This window comes from Nothoprocta perdicaria, unplaced genomic scaffold (genome assembly GCF_003342845.1).
Source record: "Nothoprocta perdicaria isolate Ctin4 unplaced genomic scaffold, notPer1 scaffold_109, whole genome shotgun sequence".
Classification (NCBI taxonomy): Eukaryota; Metazoa; Chordata; class Aves; order Tinamiformes; family Tinamidae; genus Nothoprocta; species Nothoprocta perdicaria.
In genome coordinates, this window is record NW_020454194.1 from 1,877,198 (window position 1) to 1,900,952 (window position 23,755).

General features: G+C 49.1%; 1 protein-coding gene across 2 annotated transcripts in view; it reads right to left on the bottom strand.

Moving 5' to 3' along the window:
• TBL1X (transducin beta like 1 X-linked) overlaps positions 1-13,699 on the bottom strand; it is a 136,563-nt gene extending 122,864 nt beyond the window's left edge. The window contains exon 1 of one of the 2 annotated variants that reach the window (XM_026047159.1): positions 13,633-13,699. The gene's annotated coding sequence lies outside the window, so the exon portion shown is untranslated. Of the gene's footprint in view, positions 1-13,628 lie in introns of both variants that reach the window. The other variant, XM_026047150.1, reaches the window with a different exon arrangement.
• Positions 13,700-23,755: the final 10,056 nt, after the last annotated feature.

Below are 23,755 nucleotides of genomic sequence, written 5' to 3' on the forward strand. Positions count from 1 at the left end.
GTCAGTGATAGGTGGCGAAAATGCTTCTATAGCTGTATCTAATTAGCTCCTGTTTTCTTCAGAAAATCTTAAAAGAGCCAAAGAACTGACACATGGTAGTGATGGCTTTATGGTCGGACTTAATGATCTTGAAGGTCTTTTGCAACCACAATGATTCTATGACCCTATGATGTACCTAACAGTGTCAAAAATGCTATTAAAATTGCAGAGATCCTAAATATCAGAGGAGACGTTGAAACCTACAGCATCCTCTGCGCCTTGCTTCCGGCAGCTGCTCCCGTGCTCCAGTACCCCTACAGTGTCCCCACCTCTGTGCCGGCGTGGCAAAGTGGCTGCAATAGTCAACACTAACAAAAACTTTCTTGGCCCGCTGCTTGCCCCAGATCTCGAGTTAAAGTTATCAATACAACCATGCACTTTCATACATGATTTCTAAGGCCATTTTTAATTCAAGATGGTATCAAACCATCAAAGGAAATAAACTGCAGAACTGTTTCCAGATATTACTTTGGCCCATGCACAGTGTGGCTGTTATAACTGTTGGCACGACACCAAAGGTGAATCTTGTTCATTTGCTGAATCCCAGAATGACAGAAAGTCAGAATAAGCAGCAGAACACCCATATTTCTAACATGCGATTCAATCATCTATTACAAAAATTACTGAAACAGAGCCAAGTGCTATTACGATTAGCCAGTAAAGGACATTTTAGTTCTGCAACCACTGCTTTTTACTGGATAAAAAAAGCTAAGCCTTGTTTCTCTGCCAAGTATACATACATCACCACATTTTTTAATAACTTTTATTTTGGAATGCAGGAGAGTCTAAGTTTAAGTGTAGCAAGTCTCCTCACTCCACTAAAATTCAAAGTATGTAAACCCACAACTCCATCAATCATGCCATCTGTGCTAGAAATGCCATTCTTTTTCTTTCTTTTTTTTGACACGGGACTATTATATCATGTGCAGGTGGCAATGGCTAAAAATATATCACAGAAGATGCATGTAAAACTAGACTGCTGCTTTTTTTGTTCCAAACAGTAAGTGCAAATGAACCCCCTATCAATATAGTTCCTACCGCAGGCACTAAATTTTTTCTCTTTAGACCTGTAACCCTGGTGCTGAAATGCTGTTTCCAGATGGAAAGTGCATAGTTCCTCACACCTGCTTCATACCAACAAAGTAGATAAAACGGCTTGATCTTTCGCAGGAAGGCGTTTGGGAGTGTTGCAAGGAGCCAGACAAGCGCCATATGGGCAGCAGCGAGGGAGGGCGCAGGAGCGGGGAGCCCCGGCCCTGCCGGCGGCGGCGGCGGGATGGAGGCCGGCTCAGCTGCGGCGCCTGATCCACTGCTCCAAATCAATTAAGGCTGACGCCAATTTGTACACATGAATCTTTGTATTTATAAACGAGCCTAAATATTCTGCAGCAATATTCCATACGGTTTGTTTCCTGTAGTACATGGACAGGAACCAAGCGCTGGCTGAGCTCATCAGCCATGAAAAGCTGGAGTTTTATCAGGTAAGCTTGTGTCTAAAAATAGAGAGGATGAGCAGGGAATGAGCATCTTCCCATCTTATAAAAAAATGCCACCCAGCCAAACCAGGATTTTCAATTAACAATAAAGATGTTTGTTCAGTTGTTTGGAGCTGGCATCAGATTTGAGCCCCGGCTTGCTAACCTATTTTTAGCTTAACAACAAAAGGAGAGAATTTACTGCCATTAGTCATACTAGTTTTAAGAACACCAAGGTTTATAAATACTTCTCCTAGGTTTTCCAAGAACCCTCTCATCTCTTGCAGATTTAAAGACAACGAGGCGCCCCTTTCCCTGGCTGGAAACCTCCGTGGCCGGAACCAGCTGTCTGCTTCCCCAAAGTGCCCAGGAACCGAAGCTCGTCGGCAGTGACTCAGCACTAGGAGGACAAGCTGCCGGGCTGTGAGGGTGATGGAGACCCGGCCGAGAGGCGAGTGCGCGCCGCGCCGCGCCGCGGTGATGCTGCCCGAGCAGGGCCCCGGCCGGGGCCCCTGGGTCCCGCTGCGACTGCTAAGGGCTGCCAGGCGCAGCTCTCCGGGAGCCCGGGCGCCACGTCCCCGGAAAGGAGCTGGATGGGGCGCTGGTGGTGGGAGGCTCCCCTTCCCGGCACGCGCGGAGCAGCTGCATCCCTGCGGAGCCGATGCCACCAAGGAGCGTGCTCAGGACAGCAGGACAGTCCCTGAGGGGCAGCCTGCATTGGAACTGAGGATGGAGTTGGTTTCCCTTTGTCCCGAGGAGGAAGTGGAGCCTGGAGGGACGGGAGAAGCATCTCCAGCCCTCCTCGGGAAACATGTTGAGGCCATGAAGAATTCAGACCCAAATAACGGTCCATGCCTGCCACAAAAATGAATAGATAACATAGATCCCAAAGTGTTTTAAAGAACCATTTCTACCCATCCCGCACGCACCTCTGTGCATAAGGGTCGAGAATCAGTGCCAGATGCATGAAAAGAAAACCCCAAGTCTTTAATATGTTTGATGAAATTGAAAAGCACAAGGGGGCAAGAAATTGAAAAAGTCACCATCACCTGATGAGCTGTTCAATTAAGACTAAACTGGGAGATCAATAAGGGAAAATACAAGGAGATTATTTTTCAGCAGAGTACGCTGGAGAGAAGATGGGAAATCTGGTGGAAATCTAATGGGATAAAGTAGCAGATGGTAGGTAAGACACCCAGGGGACATGGAATATGTTTAAAGATGATATTGGCTAACAGTGTAGTTAAGAGCACACGCAATATCACGCACACTGAGTTGAACTTCAGTGTAAACAGTAAGGCCATAAAAACCTTAATATTCAATGTTAGACTTGCAAACATTTAAAAATGTACACCAGACAAACACAAAAAATGTTTAGGAAAAGGAAAAACAAAAATAAAAAGTAACAGGGATGTTCAGGAGAACGGCTCTTGTCCTCAAGAAACACGGCAAACAACCACGTACAAATTATGACACAGGATAACACAGAGAGGACAAGCAGCAAAGGCATTAATCATCAAGGACAGGACAATAAATAATGAACCCAGGGTACGGCACGGAAGCTTTGGGTGTATTTCTGGCAACGGCTTGGCCAGCAGAACAAGCTACCCGGGGACCCGTGCAAAGCACCTTCGTTTGGGAGAGCGGAGCCTACGGGGCAGCCTCGCAGAGCGTCGCTCCCGCAGGCCCGCGAGGGCTCAACGGGAAAACAAGTGGAAAACCTCCCTCCACTTCCTCAAAGACAAACACAACAGTAACTCTCAGCAGAAGCTTCCACGCACGCTGCTCTCCTTGCAGGAGACAGGTGCCGGGACGCAGCTTCCGGAGCAGCTGCCCGTGGATCGGCTCCCTGCCGCTCCCGTGCCCGGCGCCTCCGCGTCCGCTCCGGGTGCAGTCCCGTTCGCTGCAGCGGTCTCGCCTCAGGACACTTTGGTGGTCCTGCATCTCCTGAATTTTTGCTAACAATTAACAAATAATATCTGTAAACAATGTGGTCCAGCTGTAGATTGCTTATGTCCCAGTATAATAAATAAATGTTACATATAAACTCTGAATATATACAGTCTGATGGATACGTAACAATACAGCGAGAGAGTGTTACACGGAGAAGATGTAAACCAACGATATAAAAACATATAAACCAATGCTGCATTATTATAAGGCTGTTATTTATGTAGATGTATTCTAAAAGATGTCTGATTGCATTCGTAGCCCTGATGAAGAGAACAGTAACGCCCTGAAAATCACTCAGCACTGAAACCAACCCCGCTCCTTGATGCTCCCGGCGCGACTCTTTCCTTCCATTTTGCCACCCAGGACAAGAGCGAGCGCCTGACCCGAGGGTCAGAAAATTCCTCCCGGAGCCCGTGCGGGCGAGCTGGCACACTGCCAGGGGCAGAGCCCTCTTCGTGGCACAGGGCTGCAGCTCTTAGCTCCGCCACCTCCAACCGGCACCCATGGAAATTAGGGGCCTGGTAGCTCCAGCACTTCAGCAGGTATCAATTACCATTACCTCAGGCAAAGCGCTCCCTGAAGGAGCCAGGAACCAAGCTGCTTATGGAAATCATGTTGAAACTATACTAGAAATGAAACAGAAGCCAGTGCAGGGCCCAGATATAACCCGCCTCTCGGTAAGAAAGAGGGATTTAAGTGGGCAGCTGCTTTCTGCATCAGCAGAATTACAACCATTTCTGTGAATGGCTGCAAGGTGCACGGAGAGGTCACCGGCTTGTATAGATTGGATTACCACAAAGCCGGGGGATAACAACTACGGCAAGAAAGCAACTGGGGGGCTGCGCTGCCAGCAAACAGCTGAGGAGAAAGGGCAGGAGCGGGAATTCTGCTGGCTCCGGGGCGCCGCGGGAGCGGGCGCAGCCCTCTCACGTACCTGCAACCAGCTCACCAAAACCGCGGGGTGGTTTCGAACCGTAACCCCCACGGGAGCAGCCCCCCAAGCGCCGCCGTCGCAGCCGGTCTTGGAAAGGGATGAGGGCAGCGGGCGCCGGGGCCGGAGGGCGCAGGCGGGCGCCCCGTCGGGAGGGCCGAGGCTCCCGCGCCAACAGCTCCAGGATGAGCCGCTTAACCGGCACGCCCGTGTGCCGGGCAGGACAGGCGCTCGGAACGGAGGCCGCGCCGGGCCCACCTTTCACTTGCTGAAAGGACAGACAGAGACAGGCTTCCTGGCACCCTTCCAGGCTACAATTTCCTACCGCTATCACCCGGATGAGTCAAATCTAATTTTACCAGGGCAGCAAGCCTCTCCGCTGTCAGCAATCATTGTTCCAAGGCAGAAGGAAAATATTTTAAACACATTTTGGGGCCTTTCAACATCTGCATTTTTGTATTGCTTTTGTTCCTGGAGAGGGGCACGGAAAAGGAAAATAAGGAGAGCACCTCCCAAGGTAGGGAGAAGATGTCAGTGCTGTCACTTAGCGTTTCCTAAACAAGCCTAATTTTTCCCAGTGGTCCATGAATAGGAGGTAGGTATTAGTCACTTAATAACTAAGATTTTAAATTTATCTATAAAAAAAGCTTGCTACAATTAGAAAGCAAGCTTCAAAAATGAATTTCCCTGGGATCACATAAAAATGCGTAGTTCTTGTTCCAAAAATACAAAAACATTTGCAATGTCCATTAGTAAAATTGAATCTTACACAGCTGCACAGCTGTGATATTTATTTTTTTAATAACAAACTGTAGGTGTTTCTACAGCTAAGTTTGCGTATAAATGAAATTTCGCTACCCGTTTACAGTGCCATGAAGAATGTTCCTGATTTCAATCCGCCACACAAGGGGAGCTAACTCGCCATGTTTCTAAGTGTTGAGATGAGAGATCAGATAAAGCCAAAGGGGTTGACTATTTTTATATGGTTTTTACACAGCCTTCAAGAGCAAAACCACTGACTACCCAAGAGCGAGGTTTGCCAGTTAGACAGCAGAAGCCAAAGCCCAGGATAACGAACACTCGCAGTGCAAAGCTGCCCGGCTAAGACACCTCCTGAACGGGGTTTGCCGTGAAGGTCACGGCAGGACAGAGGCAGAGATGTGGCTCCAGTAAATCAGGCACACACAACACTCTGTGCGGCGGCGCACCATCATCGCCACCGTCGCACCAGCGCGGTGCCCACGGGGCGCACGCCCCTCATCGTGCCCTCTGCTTTTAATACCTTCAAAGATCAAAGGCGCCTGCGGGTCTCCTGACAAAACAAACAGCGCAGTGTGGCGCCGAAATATGTGAGCTGCTTCCACTGCTTCGAATTTGTAACATGGAAGGTTATTTATACAGTGGAATGGGAAATATTTAATAGCATTTAACAGTCTGACAGGTACAGGAAATGTTATCTGCGTGACACACTGCCTGGTTGCTGGGGCCCATCTAAATGCACTGCTGTAGGGCTGGCTGAATGGCAGCTGTCAAAACACGGCGCACGGAGCGTTGCGGGGCCCTGAGGATGGACACAAGAACCTGTACGTGGGGTTGGAGCTCTGCCCAGGCCAGCCCCATTTGCACTGCCTCACATTCAGCAATTCCTCCATCCAGAAAAGCTGAGATTCCTTCACTTCTCCTTTCTCCCAAACTCAAGGGGATTTCTTCCTCTGTAAGACTGTTGCCATGAATAAAATGCTGCATTTAGTGTGGATGAGCCTGCCGGCCAATTCCACAGCAGTTTATAAAGGTCAAAGGAAAAAATACAAAACCCACAAAGTGGGAATTTTTTCCAAATTCTGTACACAGAGCCCCAGTGCCAAGCACTCAGGTAAGCCCTGCGTATCGGCCAGGATGTCGGCCTCTCAGCGAGGCGGCTCCGGCTGCCAGGCCAAGGCATCGCAGAGGGGAGCTCTGGAGCGGGGCACAGCACCAAACCTTCTCTTGCTTGTGCAGCAGCTGCTGGCCTGCAGACGCCCTAGCGAAACACAGGGCCATCATCTCAGTTAACTATCTGCTTATGTGTGAAACCATAACTGAGGACCTGCATCAATATGATGACCAAAAGAGCCCAGGATAGAAGCATCTCCCTGGATTTCCTGGGTCACACAAGGTTTGGAGCGCAAACACACAATGCACATTACAAACACACAACGCGCATTACGAACACCCCCTAAACGTAACTTTGAAACACTGGCTAAAATGCCTGTGTTTTGGAAGTGCATCAGAACTAGACGGAAAGCTGCAGCTAACGGAGGCTGCATCATCTCAATTTCTCAACTCTAAAGCAGCTATGAATAGTGAGGAAATAACAAAATCGGTTTCCTGGCTGCATTTTTCCAGCCTCAGTTTATATCCAGCAGATCTTTTTTATTTCCGTATTTTCCAAACAAAGGTGCCGTATAATATCATAAATCTTCACGTGCCTACTACTGGATGATGATCAGTTCGCAATTTTTGTCTCTGTGTAGCAAAAGAGATTGGGTTTGCTCTGTTTCCTGCCAAGAAGACGAGCTCCTCCATATGGCACCTTCAGTTAACTCTCCGTCTCTGTCCTGAGCACATCCAAATACTCGGAACTCCGGCCTTCCAGCGTGAGTACCAGACCTCTGCACTAATTCCAGTAAAGGTACCACCCATTCCATATATCCATACACCTTTAATCTTGTAATCATAAATACACCTTTAGTCTTGTAATCAGAGATGAAAACACCATCATCCCCTTCTCGCCACATCACAGGACTGCAGGCTTAGGTAAAGAACTGTTCAGCAGCAGTGACGGCTGCACCTTGGGGTGCAACACGAACGAGACCTTCTGAAGGAGCTCTGACTATTACGGCCTTGCACAGATGAAGACAAAAAAGATACCACGTTGCTATTCCTTATTACTGTGCTTATAATTTCGTGATGTGAAATAATGAACTGAATGAATTAATGAACAACAGAACAAGAAAAGTAACTTCTAGAAGCACTGAGAGACCTGGGGTAGGAAAAAAGAGAAGAAGAAAAGGATGGTATTGGCTTCCGAACAAGGATGTTCAGGAACGGCTCAACAGAGTTTCCAGCAACTGCAACCGGACTCAACAGCTGCTGGGTTTTCTTGCAAATGCAGCGAGTGTTTTAAGGGCAGGACATAGGAGAGGCTTTGGCAGAAGCAGACAAATACTTAAGCATGTATGAGAAACGCTGGCCTGCACCTCTGGCTTCCAAGCACGTCAGCATCTCTGACGTCGGAATCCGCTGCTTTCCTCCTCCCGGCTGCGCACACAAAGCCCCAGGGTGCAGAGCTCTGATGCTGAACGGTGCCTGCACCGACGGGGAGGACTTGCAGAGACAAGGAGGGCTGAAGATGCAACACAGTGAAAAGGAAACATGGAAAGGAACCAGGAGAAGGTCCCTGGGAAAGTGCAAAATATTAAATATACACACACACACACCTATTGAAAGGAATGGAAAAATTGTACTGAGCCATAAATGAAGTAGGGGATATCAATGGCAGCAAGCTACCTGAGAGATTGGTTTTTTTTAAAGGAACATTTTGAGACAGCATCTATGAAAACCATGCTAGCAGAATAAAAAAGATTTTTTTTCAATAATGTTGGGTCCAGTTAAATGAAGGAGATTCTCTCAATGGCAAAAATTGGCAAAAAAATTGCTGCTGGTTGAGTAAAAACGGAGAGAGAAACCTGTATAGGTGGTTACATGACAGCTGAAACAAAGCAGGGTAATAACCTACAAATAGCTAAAGGCAGAAACTTGCATGAAAGCAGAAAGGCGGCCTTTTCCCATCAGGTATGGAAACTAAACAGGAATAAACTGAGGGCGGGGTTTGATTTATTTGTTTTAATAGCAAACGAGTGACTAACAGGGCAGGCTTCTGCCGAGGAAGAGCCGCTGGCCTGTGGAAGGCTCTGCCGGGCCAAAGAGAGGAAAGGGCCTGGGTGGGCCAGGAGGAGTGCGGAGCCCCGCGTTACGTACGGGGCTCGCGCCCAGCTTCCCCCTCCCGACATCCATTACGTATAAGGAAAAAGTGCTCCTCTTCAACACAACACTACTGCATTTTATTACTGATTTTAACGCGCTCTGATAGGAGGAAGCCTAATTCAATTATTTTTATCATATATTTTCAATCTAAGCGGTGAGCATCACACTCTAGTTCACCTCTTTCTTCACAGAAAGAGCGGATATGTTTCAGGATTCCAAGCGGCTCCCTGAGCCCTCCCCGCTTCCTTGGCTGGCTTGCTGGGATCTGCACAGCCAGCCTAATTACTCGGATTCCCATTTCCAAGCCTATCAGGGGTGCAGCGGTGCAGGAAATCAAACGCCGGTCTCCCGAAGGGCCCGAAGCGACGAGCCAGCAGCTACTCGCGGGGAGCCCAGGGCCCCGCCGCCGCCGCCGCCGCACAGTCTGTGCCCTGCATGTCACTGCGAGGGCTTTGCCAGGATCCCAGCACCGAGCACTTCGTGTGGCGTTCGGATGCACAGCAGCCTGTTGCATCTTCTTGTTCTGCCACAATGTGACTGATTCTAGCAAAAACCAGCCAGACTTGGGTTTAGGTTTTGTCTCTTTTTAAGCACTTCTTACGTCCTTCCTCTCTGTTACTCCTTCTTTGTTTTCTTAAAAGGGAAAGACCAGCATCTCGCAAGTCTATCTGCCCCTTGGGGAGCAAGAGAGGTCAGAGGAGAGTGGGCCCCGCTCCTGCCAGACACCCACAGCCCTCTCAAGGCCGAGGGCCCCCGTGTCGCTCACCAGCCGAATCCCTGGGGGAGTTTCCACCCCCGGCACTCTGCTTTCCCCCCTTTAATTACAAACTTACTTGGATTGCTAACGCACCAGCGCCACCAGGAACATTCCTATTCATTTCCAGAGCTTTTACAAACATGATAACATGATTCCTGTTTAAGTGCAAGCGGCAGCATTTGATTTTTTTATTATGAATATCATATGCTTGGCAAGCTGTCCGGCCCCCCTTATGATGACGAATGCTGCAACAAACCATTTGCTGTATCTTTAAAGAAATGGCCAATTCAATTACATTACGCCAGAAGCTCTCCAATCCCTCCCTGCCAAATGCCTTTGCTGTCCCCTGCCACAGAGAGCCCATTTGTATTCCGGCACAGTGGGACACTTGTTTTAGGGTTTAGGTGCTCTCCACGGAGCCGCTCCAGTTCCGCGGCTCCGGCTTCCCGTGCTGCTGACCAAACGCGGGCGCGTTGCTGACCACGGGCACCCGCGGGTATCGACGGCTGCAACCAAGCCCATTAGTGACCCACTGATTACTGGGGTTCTTGGCGGCCACCGTTATCATGGTAGTGGATTTAATCACCACGGCACTTCAAGGGAAGCTTGAGATTCCCTTCGAGACTGCGCCACTAATTGCTTCTGTTCTGCCAGTTGCTGCATGAGCTGTTTTGCAAGAAGGATCACTACAGATGCTTCCTAAATATGAAAAAGCCATAAACAAACGGAACAAGCACCCCGGAACGGGCCATCTCCTCACTCCCCAAACCAGTATGAATTCACTGTCGGCACAAGGGCTGCTGCACACGGACCCTGCGGCCCTCCTGCCTCTCCCGCCTCGCTGCTTGGGCAGACGGCGGCCCCCAACCTCAGCCCGTTGGTGCTGCGTGCCGGCTCCTGCGGCCGTGCTGCCCTCTGAACACACGCAGAGCCACAATACTGCACCCGCTAAGAGAGAGAGTCTGTCCCCATCCCTCTGCCCGGTTCCAAGTGGGATAACACTTATTATATTTATTATGACAGAATGTTTCAATGCTGCTAGATCTAGGGAATGAAAACTAAATAAATAAACAGTGAGGCAACATATATGATTTATTACATTCCCAGGATCACTCCACTCCCCGGGAATCCCTAAAAACAAGCACCCCCCCTCGAAAGGAATTTGCAATATAACGTATTTTTCTTTGAAAGCCAACATCTATCTCCAGATGAATTACTAGTGATGAATTACCTGGTTTACAGCCCCGGAAAGCAGCAGTGTGCCTATATTTGAATGCTGGGGCGAACCCCGGCACTTTGGTACCTTTCAGATGAGGTGATAACACAGCTCGCCAAGCGCCACTGGAAAGCGGTGCCACATTGCTCCCGGCAACAGAAAGAAGGACATATAATTTCATTAACATTTTAGGTCAGCTCAAAGTAAGTTGTCTTCTAGAAACAGAAAGCAAAGGGTGAATACTAGTAGACAACCTCTACTAGTTGTCTCAGAAAAAAAAAAGTATTTTAGTAGATAAAAAATCTTTGAAGAAATGCATTTGGTTCCTTTCTATTAAAATTTCACCTATTTAAACCTTGCATAACTCAAATGCCACATTCCCAACCACAAATAGTCCCCAGTATTATATTTTATATAAGCATGAAATAAAAAAAAAATAAAATCTCTCAACTAAAATAACACTTCTGTTAAGATTAGAAGACCTTCTAGAATTGCCACATCATCCATCAATGTTTTTAGGTTTTCAGTAGATTCTCAGTTGCTAGAGGTCTAGTTCAACATTAATTCACTTCCACGGCAGAAACACTGTAGAGAAACAAGTTTTAAATCCCTAGGGAATACCAGACTAATTTTTTATATTAATGAACAGCAGATAGTGTGATACTTATCATAATCCCAGAATATAATTTACAAAAATAACAACAATTGCCCTGAAATTAACTGCTAAGGGGAACTACAGAGCACCTTCCGAGAGTGTGAACAGGCTGTGTGGGCGGTGGGAGCTGCCTTCACTTCAGCCTGTGCGCTAGGGAGGCGGGCTCGGCCCAACAGCCGCCGCGCGACCCACAGCGCCCCATGGCCAGCGCGCTCTCTGGGGCTCGGCACTGTGACAGAGACCTCCTCAGAGCTCACACCTCACCCGAACAGCCCCCAGGATGCCGGCAAAAACCCGTCCGCTTTTCTGCTCCGTCTCCACCGAGAAAATCTTGGCCCAGGGCACTTGATTCCAGTTCTGTTCAGTTCTGCATTCAGTTCTCAATGGGGAAAAAAGTGGAAGATACAGTAACTACAAATAATAAATTGGATGAAACACCCAAATTATAGTAAAGATCAAACCTGTGTTCATAAACAAAGAGACCACACAATTTGACTGGATTATCTCTACCTCTTAGTTCAGTAGTTGTTAACTTCTGGCCCCCTCCAACAACAACAACTAAGGACAATGTTCCAGGAAAAGGAGACCTAACACAGATGTGATCCCTGCTTCAAGGCAGGACCCACTATGCTCACGTATACTCCAGCCCAGCTGAATGCAGGTCCCTCCTAAGCACAGGCAAGCGTCTTTGCTCATGTAAACAAGCCCAGAATTGAAACTGCAACTCCAGAGAGACTTCAATTGCACCTGGAATTTCTAGGGCTACATTCAGACTGAAAAACCAGAACAAAGCAGAGCAAAATATTCTTGAAATGAACAGCTGAACTTATGTAGGGTCTAAAACACAAAAGGTCAGGAAATACCTGTCTTTCATCACCGTCAAAAGCAATAGACTCAAATACGCAGAGCAGGACTGATAACACAGGAAATAAATGAAAACATTTGCTGTGTGTTAGTGCAGAAGTTGAAAGAACCACGGGAGAAACTTCTCTCCGAGGTCCCTGCTGGATTTACAAGGGGCTGCTGAGCCAGGCTGGGTTTCAAGGCACAGCCCAGGCCCGTGCTCTGGCAGGCCTTCCACCCGCTCACTGCCGCACGGCGGGACTCGGCAGCCGCCGAGCCCAAGGAAGCAGCTCAGGCTCAGGCTCAGGCTCAGGCTCAGGCTCAGGCCTTTCCACAGGCACTCATCCCACCTGCACACCCCAGGCTCCTACAACACTTCTTGGGAACGGTAATTATAAATGCTGCTGCCATTCACCTGTAGAGTGTTTTTAAAAGCTTACGTGTGCACAGCCTTCATTCATGGCCTCATGTATCTTTAGGTTACACACTTAACTCTCCTGGTATCACAAGCAAGTAAAGACACCACTTTTCTGCCTCTCGTTGCACTGCAAAGAGAGACAAGGCAAACAGTGTGGCAGAATGAAACACACTTTCCCACACCGTGGTTTGACAGACTGCAATTTATAAGTTCATTCATTCACTACAAGAATACGATTATACCATGACAAAGACTTGGAATAAAATGCACTGGTAAGTTCAGATCAGATGAGAGTGATTCTCAGCTGAAATGCAGAGCTTGTAGAATTCATTGTAAATGCAAGGAAGGATATTCACTTTCCTCTGACGCCTTCCAGAACAAAATCTTTTAATGGCACAAACACCAGCAGGAAGAAAGACCCAGCCCCGCCAGCTGCTTCAGAAAACTCAATTAACTTTGCAGGTCATTAAAAACACAGTACAAATGGAAATAAGTTTAGTGCTACAGTGTTCTTATCTATTCATTGAAACTACATGTATTTCGTATGCAAATATATATGATAAATAATTATACAATAAGTTACCTTTCTCACATCTAAAATAATTTATTGCAACCAGAACAGTACTTGGATTGCCAGAAAAGGCCAATTTGGGTGGACTGCCAGAACTGCTGGAAAAAAGAATCCCTTTTTTCCTGCCTTTTAAGCAATCTTTGTAAGGTGGGCTTGGAGATCACCGAGTCCTTCCGAAGTGCAGGAAGCGCTTCTATATGGCCGGACCCAGCTGGCAAGAGGAGACTGTCCTGGTCCTGTTCTACAGGGAACCACCTGAACAGGTCGTCATTCACCACCTGCAAGAGGCCACCGCGAGGTCCCCTTCCTGGCCCCCATCCTCTCACGATCTCAGGCTTAACTTGGCCTCTTCTTCTTGACTTCGGTCCTTCTAAATCTCAGTCCCTCCTTACAACCGCAAACTGGCAAGTCTCCGTGTGATATAAAGAGACAGAGATGTCCCTCAAATTCATCGTTTAGGCTCAAATAATTAAAAAGGCAAAACACTGTAACAGCAAGAAAGCTTGCACATAATGAACATGTAACTTTAAGCATATATTGAGGGTAGCAGTAAAAAGCAAGCCTACTATAAGGCAGTGAAAGTTATAGGCAAAACTTCACTTAGCTAACCCTGATATTTCTAGTCTTTTTAAGCTAAAACCCGACGTCTTGTCTCAATTTCCAGTCTACAATTAGGCAAGGAGGAGCCAAAAAACATTCAACCATTTTAGCATTCAGAAAGATGATTTCCAGCTAATCACTTACTTACTCAGGTGCAACTACTGCCAAGCTTCCCAGCTTCCCCCAGATGCTCCTTTCAGGCCAGTTTTATCCGTAGGTATCTGCATAAAAAATAAAGAAAGAAAGAAAGAAAGAAGATAATTTACAGAACTCTTATTATACTCATCTTTTGATTTATCTCTTTTAAACGGCCAGCCCAAAATTGTCAGCTATTTAAATTTCAGATCTCTAGCTTTTCTAAAAGGGTTATTTCCCACCAATTGACCTAACTGGGAATAAGTTAAGAGTTTTCTTTCCCTTTTCTTTCTCTGCAACAAGGCTGTTCTTTCTTTGACCAGCTGCACATCTTTTCTTTCCTGCAGCTCCGTTTCTTTCCAGCCTCAGCACCATCTGAGCAACCCCAGGGCGGCTGAGCCCAGGGTGGAAGGCAAGCCCCGTGGGCAGCCGGCAAGGACCACGTGCACTGACAGAGCCTGCAGGCGCTGAGGAACAGTGCTGAAAGTCGGGCTGCTCTCTCCTGGCACGAGGATGAAGTAAAGAAACGTTTCCACAACCTGCTATCACACAATCACAGGATGGTTGAGGTTGGAAGGGATCTCTGTAGATCATCCAGTCCAACCCCCCTGCTCCAGCAGGGACACGCTATGCCACCGTGTGCAATGAGTCCAATTAAATAAGCGTGGCTTGGCTGTCACAAGAGTCACCTGCACACAGCCAAACTTCCCAATTTGAACGAGCCATCCTAATTCACACTAGCCCACCTCAAAATAAAAGACTAGAAAAACCAGGTGCTTGGTAAGCCACAGCTATTCTCCTCAAACAATAATTATTTTACTTTGGATCATGGTCAGAACAGAGCCATATTAAAAAGAGCAAAGATGGGATTGCTTTCTCAAAAAATAATTTAAAATGAATCAGGTCAGCAGAAAGTTATCCTTAGTATTCTCCCTGAAGCAGGCAGATACATAACTGGCAGGGCGGTTAGTTTTTCAGAACAGAATTGACCAAGAGTTAGTGGGAACTGAAAAACTGACTGCAAATACGCTTCCTAGTTTAAAGTTTTCATTGCACATGGGGCATCAGATTTTCCCAGGATAAATTTATGGAAAGCACGCATTAAAAAGAACGAAAAAAAAAGCCAACAAGCTATATATAAACACTAACGTCCTTCCCCCCATAAAATGTTAAAATAAGACAGGTGCCAGGCTGATGAGTGGAAACTCGTAACATTTAAAATAAGCACTTGAGAAGTCGCATCCTTATATACTTTTCCTAAACATTCAACGTTAATTGGGCTCCCTTGCCCACGGCCAGCCTGACATTGCTTAACTGGGTGCTGAGGTGCCCGGTGTCCCACAAAGCCCTTCCTTGCTGCAGCGAGCAGAGAAGACAGGAGCCAGCCCAACGCCGGAAAGCTGCGCGTGGGGCGAGCTGCGGCACCAAGTCCCGGCCCAGCTGCACCACTTCCCTCTTACTCCGGGGGGTGTCAGGGGGCTGCTCCCTGCCGGGGCATGGGGCACCCCACTGTGCTGCCCTGCGGGCCCCAGGGACGGAGGGAGGCAAGGAGGAAAGGAGGGAGAAAGGGACAGAGGGAGGGAAGCGAGGAAGGAAGGGAGGAAGAGAAGGAGGGAAGAAGGGAAGGAGGGAAGGAGAAAAGGAAGACTTCTGAATTAAAACCATGGCCAGTGTAAGTGCCCGAGTGCCCTACACCTCATTTTTCTACATTCCCTACCATTCTATCACACTTCAAATCTCTAGCAAAGCTGCATTCACCAACCTGACCACTCACCTTCCTAACCAAAACTCACATTTTTTGATTTTTTTTGCAGCACTTTGCTCCATTCACCACCTAACCAACAGTTTCTACAACAAATCAAAGCGGCCTTTCAAAGCCCTGTCTCCTTTCTACACGGTCCTCAGGGACTATATAGCTCTGAGATCATATAATTTAAAGCTGTATCATAACGCACATGTGCAAGGGAGCTCCGTTAAAATATTCTGGGCAAGCCTTACTTCCTCACATCCCTAGTTTGCCGTGCCTGCCTTTGGAAAGGCAACAACCCTCTTCAAGGCAGCTTTAGAGCTCGTTTTTCCCGCCATCTCCTCTAAAGCAAGTAACCGGACAGGCATCTCGCCCCACTGCCCCCAGACTCGCAGGCTCTGCCCCCACACCTGACCCACTGTTCTCCTCCAACCGGTACCAGTGCCAGGGCTCCACCGCCCCATCCCGCCTCCCTGCCACCAAGCTGCATCTTCTCCTACTTCCCATGCCCACGTCAAGGCGGCTACAGGAAGGTTTGGCCAGGAGCGAAGCACCCACAACCCACTTGACATTAACGCCAACTACCGCTTCCAGTTAAAGCACAAGAAGATAATTTCGCACCGGCCAGCAGCGCGTGCTGTCAGGCTCAGCTGCACACTCCATACGCCAGACCCCTTCCCGCGGAAAGCCAGGGGGGGCCGCCTAAACCGTCAATAAAAACCTCGCTCAGTGAATGCCAGTGTTTTGAGCCCTGCTTTCTGAGGGCAAAGCAGCCCTTGCTGCAGCCATGCACAATAAACACGCGGCGTGGGGAGAGGTTTCATCAGTTTTAAAGTGAGGGGCATTTTCCCCGCTCTGGTTCGCGAGGAGGAGGGTGCCTAACCTGGAGGAGAGGGCGCAAGAGGAAACCCTCCTCCCTTGGGATGCTCAAGCCTTCGTGCCTGCAAGCCCAAACCAGCTAGAGACTGTCTAGTCTAGAGACTGTCTAGTCTAGAGACTGTCTAGTCTAGAGACTGTCTAGAGGCCGCCCTGTCTTCTCTCCCACCTCATCTGCCCCTTTCTTTTAAGGGAAAAAAGAGGAGGTGATAGAGAGGGGGTTGAATCTGTATTTAAGATTGTTTTGTACATTTAAGAGAAGCTGATTCACCCAGCATGCAAAATAATGCAGCAAATTAGATGACATTTGATTATCATATTGCGTAAGTCCTATTTTTGAAAGTAACATTTTAAATATTTGATTTGTTGTCAATAGGCTTTGGTATCAACAGAATTTGGACTACATCAATACAACCAGAAGTGAGAATTACATAATAAATTCAAACATGATGAGAACTGCATTAAGAGCATTCTTCCCACCTTTGAACACCTAGAAATAGCTCCGGGGATTACCCCGTGACATGCAGATTAACACCAATCATCACTTGTAACAGGCATCTTTTTTAAGAAAACCTTAATACAGATCAGTACAGAACAGACGATCTCTGCTTCTTGTTATCAGTCAAAACCAGCAGCTGGCCCTCAAATTTTTCCTAGTATTCATTTCCTAGTAGGAGTATCCTAAACCTCTCGGTTCTCCCACTAACTTCCCTTCTTGCCTCATTTTTTCTTTCCCGTATTTTATAAATCTCTCCCATCTCCCACAACTCCTTCCATTTACCTCCCAGGGTTTGCTGCTTCCCTCACAGGTGCTTCACGTCCCCCAGGAGGATGAGGGACTGCAAACCAGGAACGTTACCCAGGTATCCGAAGGCGGCTTCATCCACTCCTTCCTCCCGACCAGCCTCCAGCAGACACCTCTGCAGCATCCCCTGCTCGGCCTGACCCAAAGGCACCAGGTGACCCCTCCGTGTCCCGGTGCCTCCGAGGGCACTCAGGCTGCTCCCTGTCGCGGGACACAAGAGCTCTACCCTCACGTGGTCCCACAGGTGCTTCCTTGCTAACATGCACGCGCTCGGGCACAATCGCAATTACTGTTTTGTTCATCAAGAGGTCCCTCTGTTTGCGTTACCCTCCCCGCAACCCTTTGTTGAACCTGCCCACTACCTTATTTGATCACTGGTCCTTCTCCCCCTCCCTCGTCATTCCTGGTTTGAGGAGCTCATTGCCAGGCTGGCCTGTCTGTTGGTAAAGATCCTCTTGCTCTGCTTGGAAAGATGGATCCTATCCCTAGCAAGAAGCTGGCAGTCCTTGCTGAGGGCCCTGTGGTCACAGAAACCTAAAACGCTGCTGTCAAGACCAGCTACCCAACCAGTTTTTGACCCAAGATTGTTCAGGCTTCCTCGGATCCTTCTTGCTCACCTGCAGGATCCAGGAGAACTTCCCTGGGCCCCCATGCTCCCATATACCCAGAGCCACATGGCCAGGCTCGATACCTTCCCATTCCCTCCTGGCAGTATCACTGGTGTCCACGAGTCCACATGGAAGAGGAACAGGGTGTAACAGCCCTTGGGCCAGACCTGCCTCCGCAGCCTCTCCGCAAGACCCTGCACGGGAGCGCCAGCAAGCTGCAGAGCTTCCTAAAGGCACTCACATGAGCAGACGGGGCCCCAGCAGCAGCTTCCCACTGACACTTGCCCCTTCAAAGCTCTGGGTGATCCTGGCTGCTCCACAGCTCCAAGGGCAGGGAGCCTTACCCAAAGCTCCAAGTATTCCATCGGAGCAGGAGCCCCCTCTCGCTGCCAGAAGCCACCAGCTCCAGCCTCCCTCATCTCGGGAGCTGCTATTTGGTGGGCGGATAGCACCAACTGCTATCTGCCATGACTATAGCCGGAGCTGATAGCACCGACTCTGCTGGCTCCTCCGTCACGGGTGGAGGTTGAGCTCCTGGGGCTGCAACATCTCCGAGAGAGAAGATCCAGTCTCGTTCTCAGAGCCTCTGGATGCTACATCTCCCCTCTACAGACACAGTAATAATCAGATAATAATTAGTGGGAATACAAATCAGGACAGTATACAAAGGTGAACCTAAAGGAAACTGTCTAAGTTTGTACAAATTGAAGTCAAAGATTAATCATTTGCATTACCTTTGCAATTAGCTTCCTGAGATTTAGAATCCTGCTTGACATAACTAGTACACTGATTGAATTTAAATATAAATTTTAAAAGGCAGCATTGGCTATAAAACCAAATCTACTGTTCACTGCAGTCCAGAGATAATACTTGATGTGATTCCCCGTTCTTCCACCTCGCTCAAGCACACACACTTTCCATGGCACATTTCACCTGCCGTTTTGCTTTATGTGTTGGTAAATGCCTAAACCCAGGGGTTGCTTCCCCAAAACACACTCCAAGTAGTGTAAAAAGTCACAGAGATTTTCTTTGTTATTTGCCCTGCTGGGCCTCTGTACTTGCCCTTCCGGCACTGGTGACGTTATTCCCGTTTCCTTCCCTATGAGAGCAACAGATCCCGGCTGCTCTTCCACCAAGTGCCACTGTCACTTGAAGCGGACACGAGCAGCCTCAGTTAGACATTCGTGCCCCAAATCCCACTCGGGCCCAAAGGCCCAGGAGGCTGGCGAGGGAGCGTGTCCGTGTGGGAGGGAAGGGAGCGGAGAGGCACCAGGGAGGGAGCGGATCCCACCCTGCGGATCTCAACTGCAGGATTCTCACGACCTGCTGTAAATCCGTGCAAACGAATCCCCTACCTGCGCCTGAAGCACCAGCCTCAGCCCAAATTACGCAGATTCAGGGAACACAGCAGGTTTCCCTTTCCTGCTGCTTTGGTACTCAGTGGTCATTTAATAACAACATAATTTGCCTAATGGGTACAAATAAGCTATTCAGCAGTAAAAGGTGCACGTGCAAGAGGAATTTTATTACACCTCTGATACATTAGAAGAACTCTGATTTATCTGAAATGGTGATGTTAGTTTTTATATTTAAATAAAAAATAATATTGTTTATATACCATTCAGCAAGACAGCCTTTCAATATAAAATTTGTGTATGTGATCCTTGAAAATTAAGCCAAAGTGCATTATTTACAAATAAATGGCTCGTCCCTTTGTTCAGATTAATGCTGAAAGGGATGTGTAATTACCTGTTCTCAACCACCAAGGCGCAACAGAAAATCAAGAGTTTAAAACCTAGACAGGGTCCAGTGAAGAGCAATCAAGATGATTAAGGAACTGGAACATCTATCATACGAGGAGAGGCTGAGTGAGTTGGGCCTGTTTTCTCTGGAGAAGAGAAGGTTGAAGGAGGATCTGATTAATATGTACAAATACCTGAGGGGAGAGTGTAGGGAGGAAGGGGCCAAGCTCTTCTCAGTGGTGGCCAGTGACAGGAGGGCAGGGGGCAAGGGGTGGAAGTCGCAACCCAGGCAGTTCCATCTCCAGGTGAGGAGGAACCTCTTCCCTGTGAGGGTGACAGAGCCCTGGCACAGGCTGCCCAGGGAGGCTGTGGAGTCTCCTTCTCTGGAGGTCTCCAAACCCGCCTGGATGCCGCCCTGTGCCCCGTGCTCTGGGTGTCCCTGCTGGAGCAGGAAGGTTGGACTAGATGATCTCTAGAGGTCCCTTCATGATTCCGTAATTCTGTGGCTCTGTAAAATGATGAGATCTTGCTGATAAGCCCAGAACATTAAAGGGTATAAGATGACATTGACTGGTACTGCTTCTGAAGAGGTCTCAGGTAGTCCCACAATGTATTTAATGTGGTCCTGTCTCCTCTTTTGCAGTGTGGAATCCTGCCCGCTAGTGCCCAGGTTAAACCGCCACTCAGTGATCCCGGCTCCCAGCTCCGCTGACCCTGCAAATCCGCCACCCGCGCATCCCATGCGCTGAGCGGGGCTCTTTATGCATGTGAATGCCATGACCCTGGAGCCACGCTCCAAAACCCCACTCATCCAGCTCATCCAGCGGTTCCAGCTCATACCAAGGCGAGTAAGCACTAGTGACCCTGAACATCTACCAGAAGCTGGCTCCGCGGGTTTCTCCGATTCCCAACGTGTCTGTGGCCCGTTGATAGTTAGCACAACAGCGTACACAAGTGTTAGTAGAGGACTGATGTCGAAATTAGTCTCCATTTAACTGGTAAACTGATAAAAACATTAAACGAAACTCAAGATTCATCTGCATCTACTCTGTCGAATCACCCAGCTTGTTGCATCTTCTCGTTCACATTTTGAAGTCCCTGGCATCCCTAGCAGAGCAGTGTTTGCAGTCTAGTTTCCTCCATAGGTGACATGAAAAAGACACTTTGTTCAACCCCCACACACTTCCTCGCCAGAAAGGTCAACCGAATCATTTACAAACGAAGGGTCACATCATTTTTCCCCTTCGAATTATTAGCACGAAGCCAAGAATTCCCCCACCGCGTTCTCCTCGCCATCTCCGCCAGACTGCATCTCATCAGCTTAACGACGGCCGATACCTCATTAAGGGCTACAGCACCGAAGGAAAATAATGATTCTTACGGCTCTAATGGTTTGCTGACATTGAGCATTTACCGGCATAATTATGACAGAAGCATAAACTGCACCGGTTTAAATCTCCCGTGAACAATTTCTCTTTCAATAAGCAGTTCCTCGGCCTAACAAACCTCGCCCAGCGCAGGCGCAGCGGGGCTAGGCCAGGCTTCCGTGCGCAGGGAGCCGAGGTCAGCGCGCCAGCTCCGGCAGGAGGAGAGCGCGTCGCGCTGGGAGCTCGGGAGCTCGGGCCGCCGGCGCCGGGCGCCTCCGCAAACGCCCGGCCAGCGCAGGGGGCTGCGCTCTGAAATTTGCCTGGCAAAGCTCAGGCCCTTGGTCCATGTCCCTTGGAATTCAACTCATTTTGGAGATGGAATTCATCCTAAACTGGAGTTAGTGTCTCTTTATGGGGGAAGAAGTGAGGCTCAACTGACCCTAATGGGTACAATTACAACAATAATCAGCCATTCAAAGTAATTTATTTCTTTTCTTGCATGTAAAACCATGTGGCAACTCGTAGGTGAAAGCAAGAACAAGGTCCTGCTTTTCTAATTCACTTTCTTAGAAATCCTCTACTGCCTAATGACTTATTTTATAAATATTGTTTTTTATTACAGTGATCCATATATACATAAGAATCAAATTTTTATTATGATAATAGTCACATAAAGCACCTTCTTTTCACATAAAACTCTGCTGAAACTTTGTTGGCATGATACGGCCTGAGTCTAAAAATAGTTGTTAATGAAGTAAGATTTTAATTCTCAGTATGGCCCAAAAGGAAGGCTGGAAAGCGACCTTCTCTTTCAATTCTGTTCAAACTAAAATGCAGGGACTGTGCTCCATCCTCTGCCACCTGCCTTAATTGGGACCTTCCCTTGCCCGCTCAGGAACGGCACTTCTTTCCGTCGCACGCTTAGCAGAAAGGAGCCATGCCCCGACTGTGCCGCACACACCACGAGGTGTCCCTGCCGGCCGGCCTCCCTGCAAGCTCCCTCCGCACGGAAACGCTGCAAGGGCAAAGCCGGAGGGATAAACAGGCTCCAGGGCAGCGCTCCCTCAGCGAGCTCCTTCCTCACACAGAGGAGGGAGCAATCGCACGCATTCATACGTACACACCCGCACACATTCATATACGTGCCTAGCTATGCACAGATCCTGAGGGCAGAGGATGTGCAGAGGAAGAGCCAGGCTGGGCAGCACAAGGGGCGACCCCTCTGCGGGTCACCCACGCGGTACTGCAGCACGGGGCGCCCACGACGGTCCCGTGGGGCCCCCGCGGGCGCTGCAGCTGGGCCGCTACAGGCAGCTCCACGGCGAATGTTTGGCTCAGGCATTCCCATATGCCCTAACCGCCACAAAACGCTTCTCCGTATCCTACCTAAGGCATGAATGCCAGAGGGAAGGTTGCGGAATACCATAGGGGAAGAGCTGGAGACAGAGGGCATTTGTCCATGGCTTATGTCTTTGCAAGAGCAGAAAACTTCTTTAAAGATGGAAAACAGCAAGGTAAGAACGTCTCCCAAATGATCCCAGGAAGCAGAGCATGCAGCATCCAACCAAAAAGGGTACCGGTGTCTGTCCTTGCGTGCCTGTTTCCCTGGACACTGATACTCACTGCTGATCCCAAGTCTCGGAATCAGCTGTACTGGGAAAGCAGAATAGGAGAGGGAGGGGGACAGACAAGGACAGACCTGGTTGTTAAGGGGCAGCGGGAGGAGAGGGGCACTGGGAACACACTCTGCACGCACAAGCAACTACTGGCAACGGTGAAGCAAGTTGCTAATGCCAAGCAAGCCGGGAGGACCAACAGTGTCAACCTCTCCTCAAGTCCCTCGGATACTGCAGCGCTTCAAATACTTGAAATCGAAAATCCCATCCCACAAGCTTAACTTTCTGCCTTTATTAAAAAAGAGAATCTCTTTCTCTTCAGCTTCAACCTGGTTAGGTCCATGGCTTCACAGCCCCTCTCATCTTGAAGTGTTTGGAAACATTCTTATCATTTCCTGTCTACATTTATCTAGGAGACATTCAGAATACCAGTACCAGACATAAACGGTTATTCTTTAGCTGAAACAGTTCTCATTCCCGACGTTTATTCATAAATTTATGTATTTATTCATAAATTTATTTACAGTGCATTGCTGCATCCCTTCCCAACCTTAGGCTGCACCACAGCAGCTTTCCAATTCGCTTTTGGAAGACAACCGCCGTGCCTCCGTTGAGCCTAGTGCTCGTCCTTGGCACCCGCTCCAGTTTCAGTGCATCCGTCCGGAATACGCGTTAAGAGCACTGCACACTCATGTATTCCAAGGGGGGTCTCCAGCAGGCCTGTAACACACGATCAGCATTTCCCTCTCTCTCCAAAACCACCGTGGCGAATGCACGGGAGAAAGAAGCACAGGAGCCTTTTCCGCAGCTGCATCACTGGTGACTTCCAGGCAGTCAGCAGCGGGGTCACAGCACCTCACCTAACCGAGGCCGCTGCACCCGATAAAGCAGCCGCACAGCGCGCTGTGATGCTCTCACCGTAGGCACCGGCGCACCAAGAACAGGACCTTGGAGGCACCCAGGTGAGACTGGGCGCTGCGCAGCGGCGTTAGCCACTGGGCCCGTGTGCCCTCCTCCCTGCACGGCTCCGCACGCCAGCACGACGGCGGCACCACGCGCTGTGCAGCGCCATGGGCACTCCGGCCCCACGGGTCCCGCGGCCCCACGGGCGCTGCTCCGAGCCCTGGGCCAGGGCCCTCGCCCGAAAGCCACCACTAAAGGGAGGCCTGGAGACCTGGGAGGCTGCAGGTCCCTCGCCCCGGCTTGTGCCGGGGGCTCACACTGCTGTCCCGGCTCCGACGGGCCTCTCGTGGTGCTGCCACCCAGCCAAGGCCGTGGGCCCGGCCTCCGCCCGCTGCGCTTGGTCCCAGCTGCCAAGGCAAGAAGGGCTCCGTGGCCTCCGCTTCGGGCAGAGCTCCTGCTCGCCCGGGCAAAT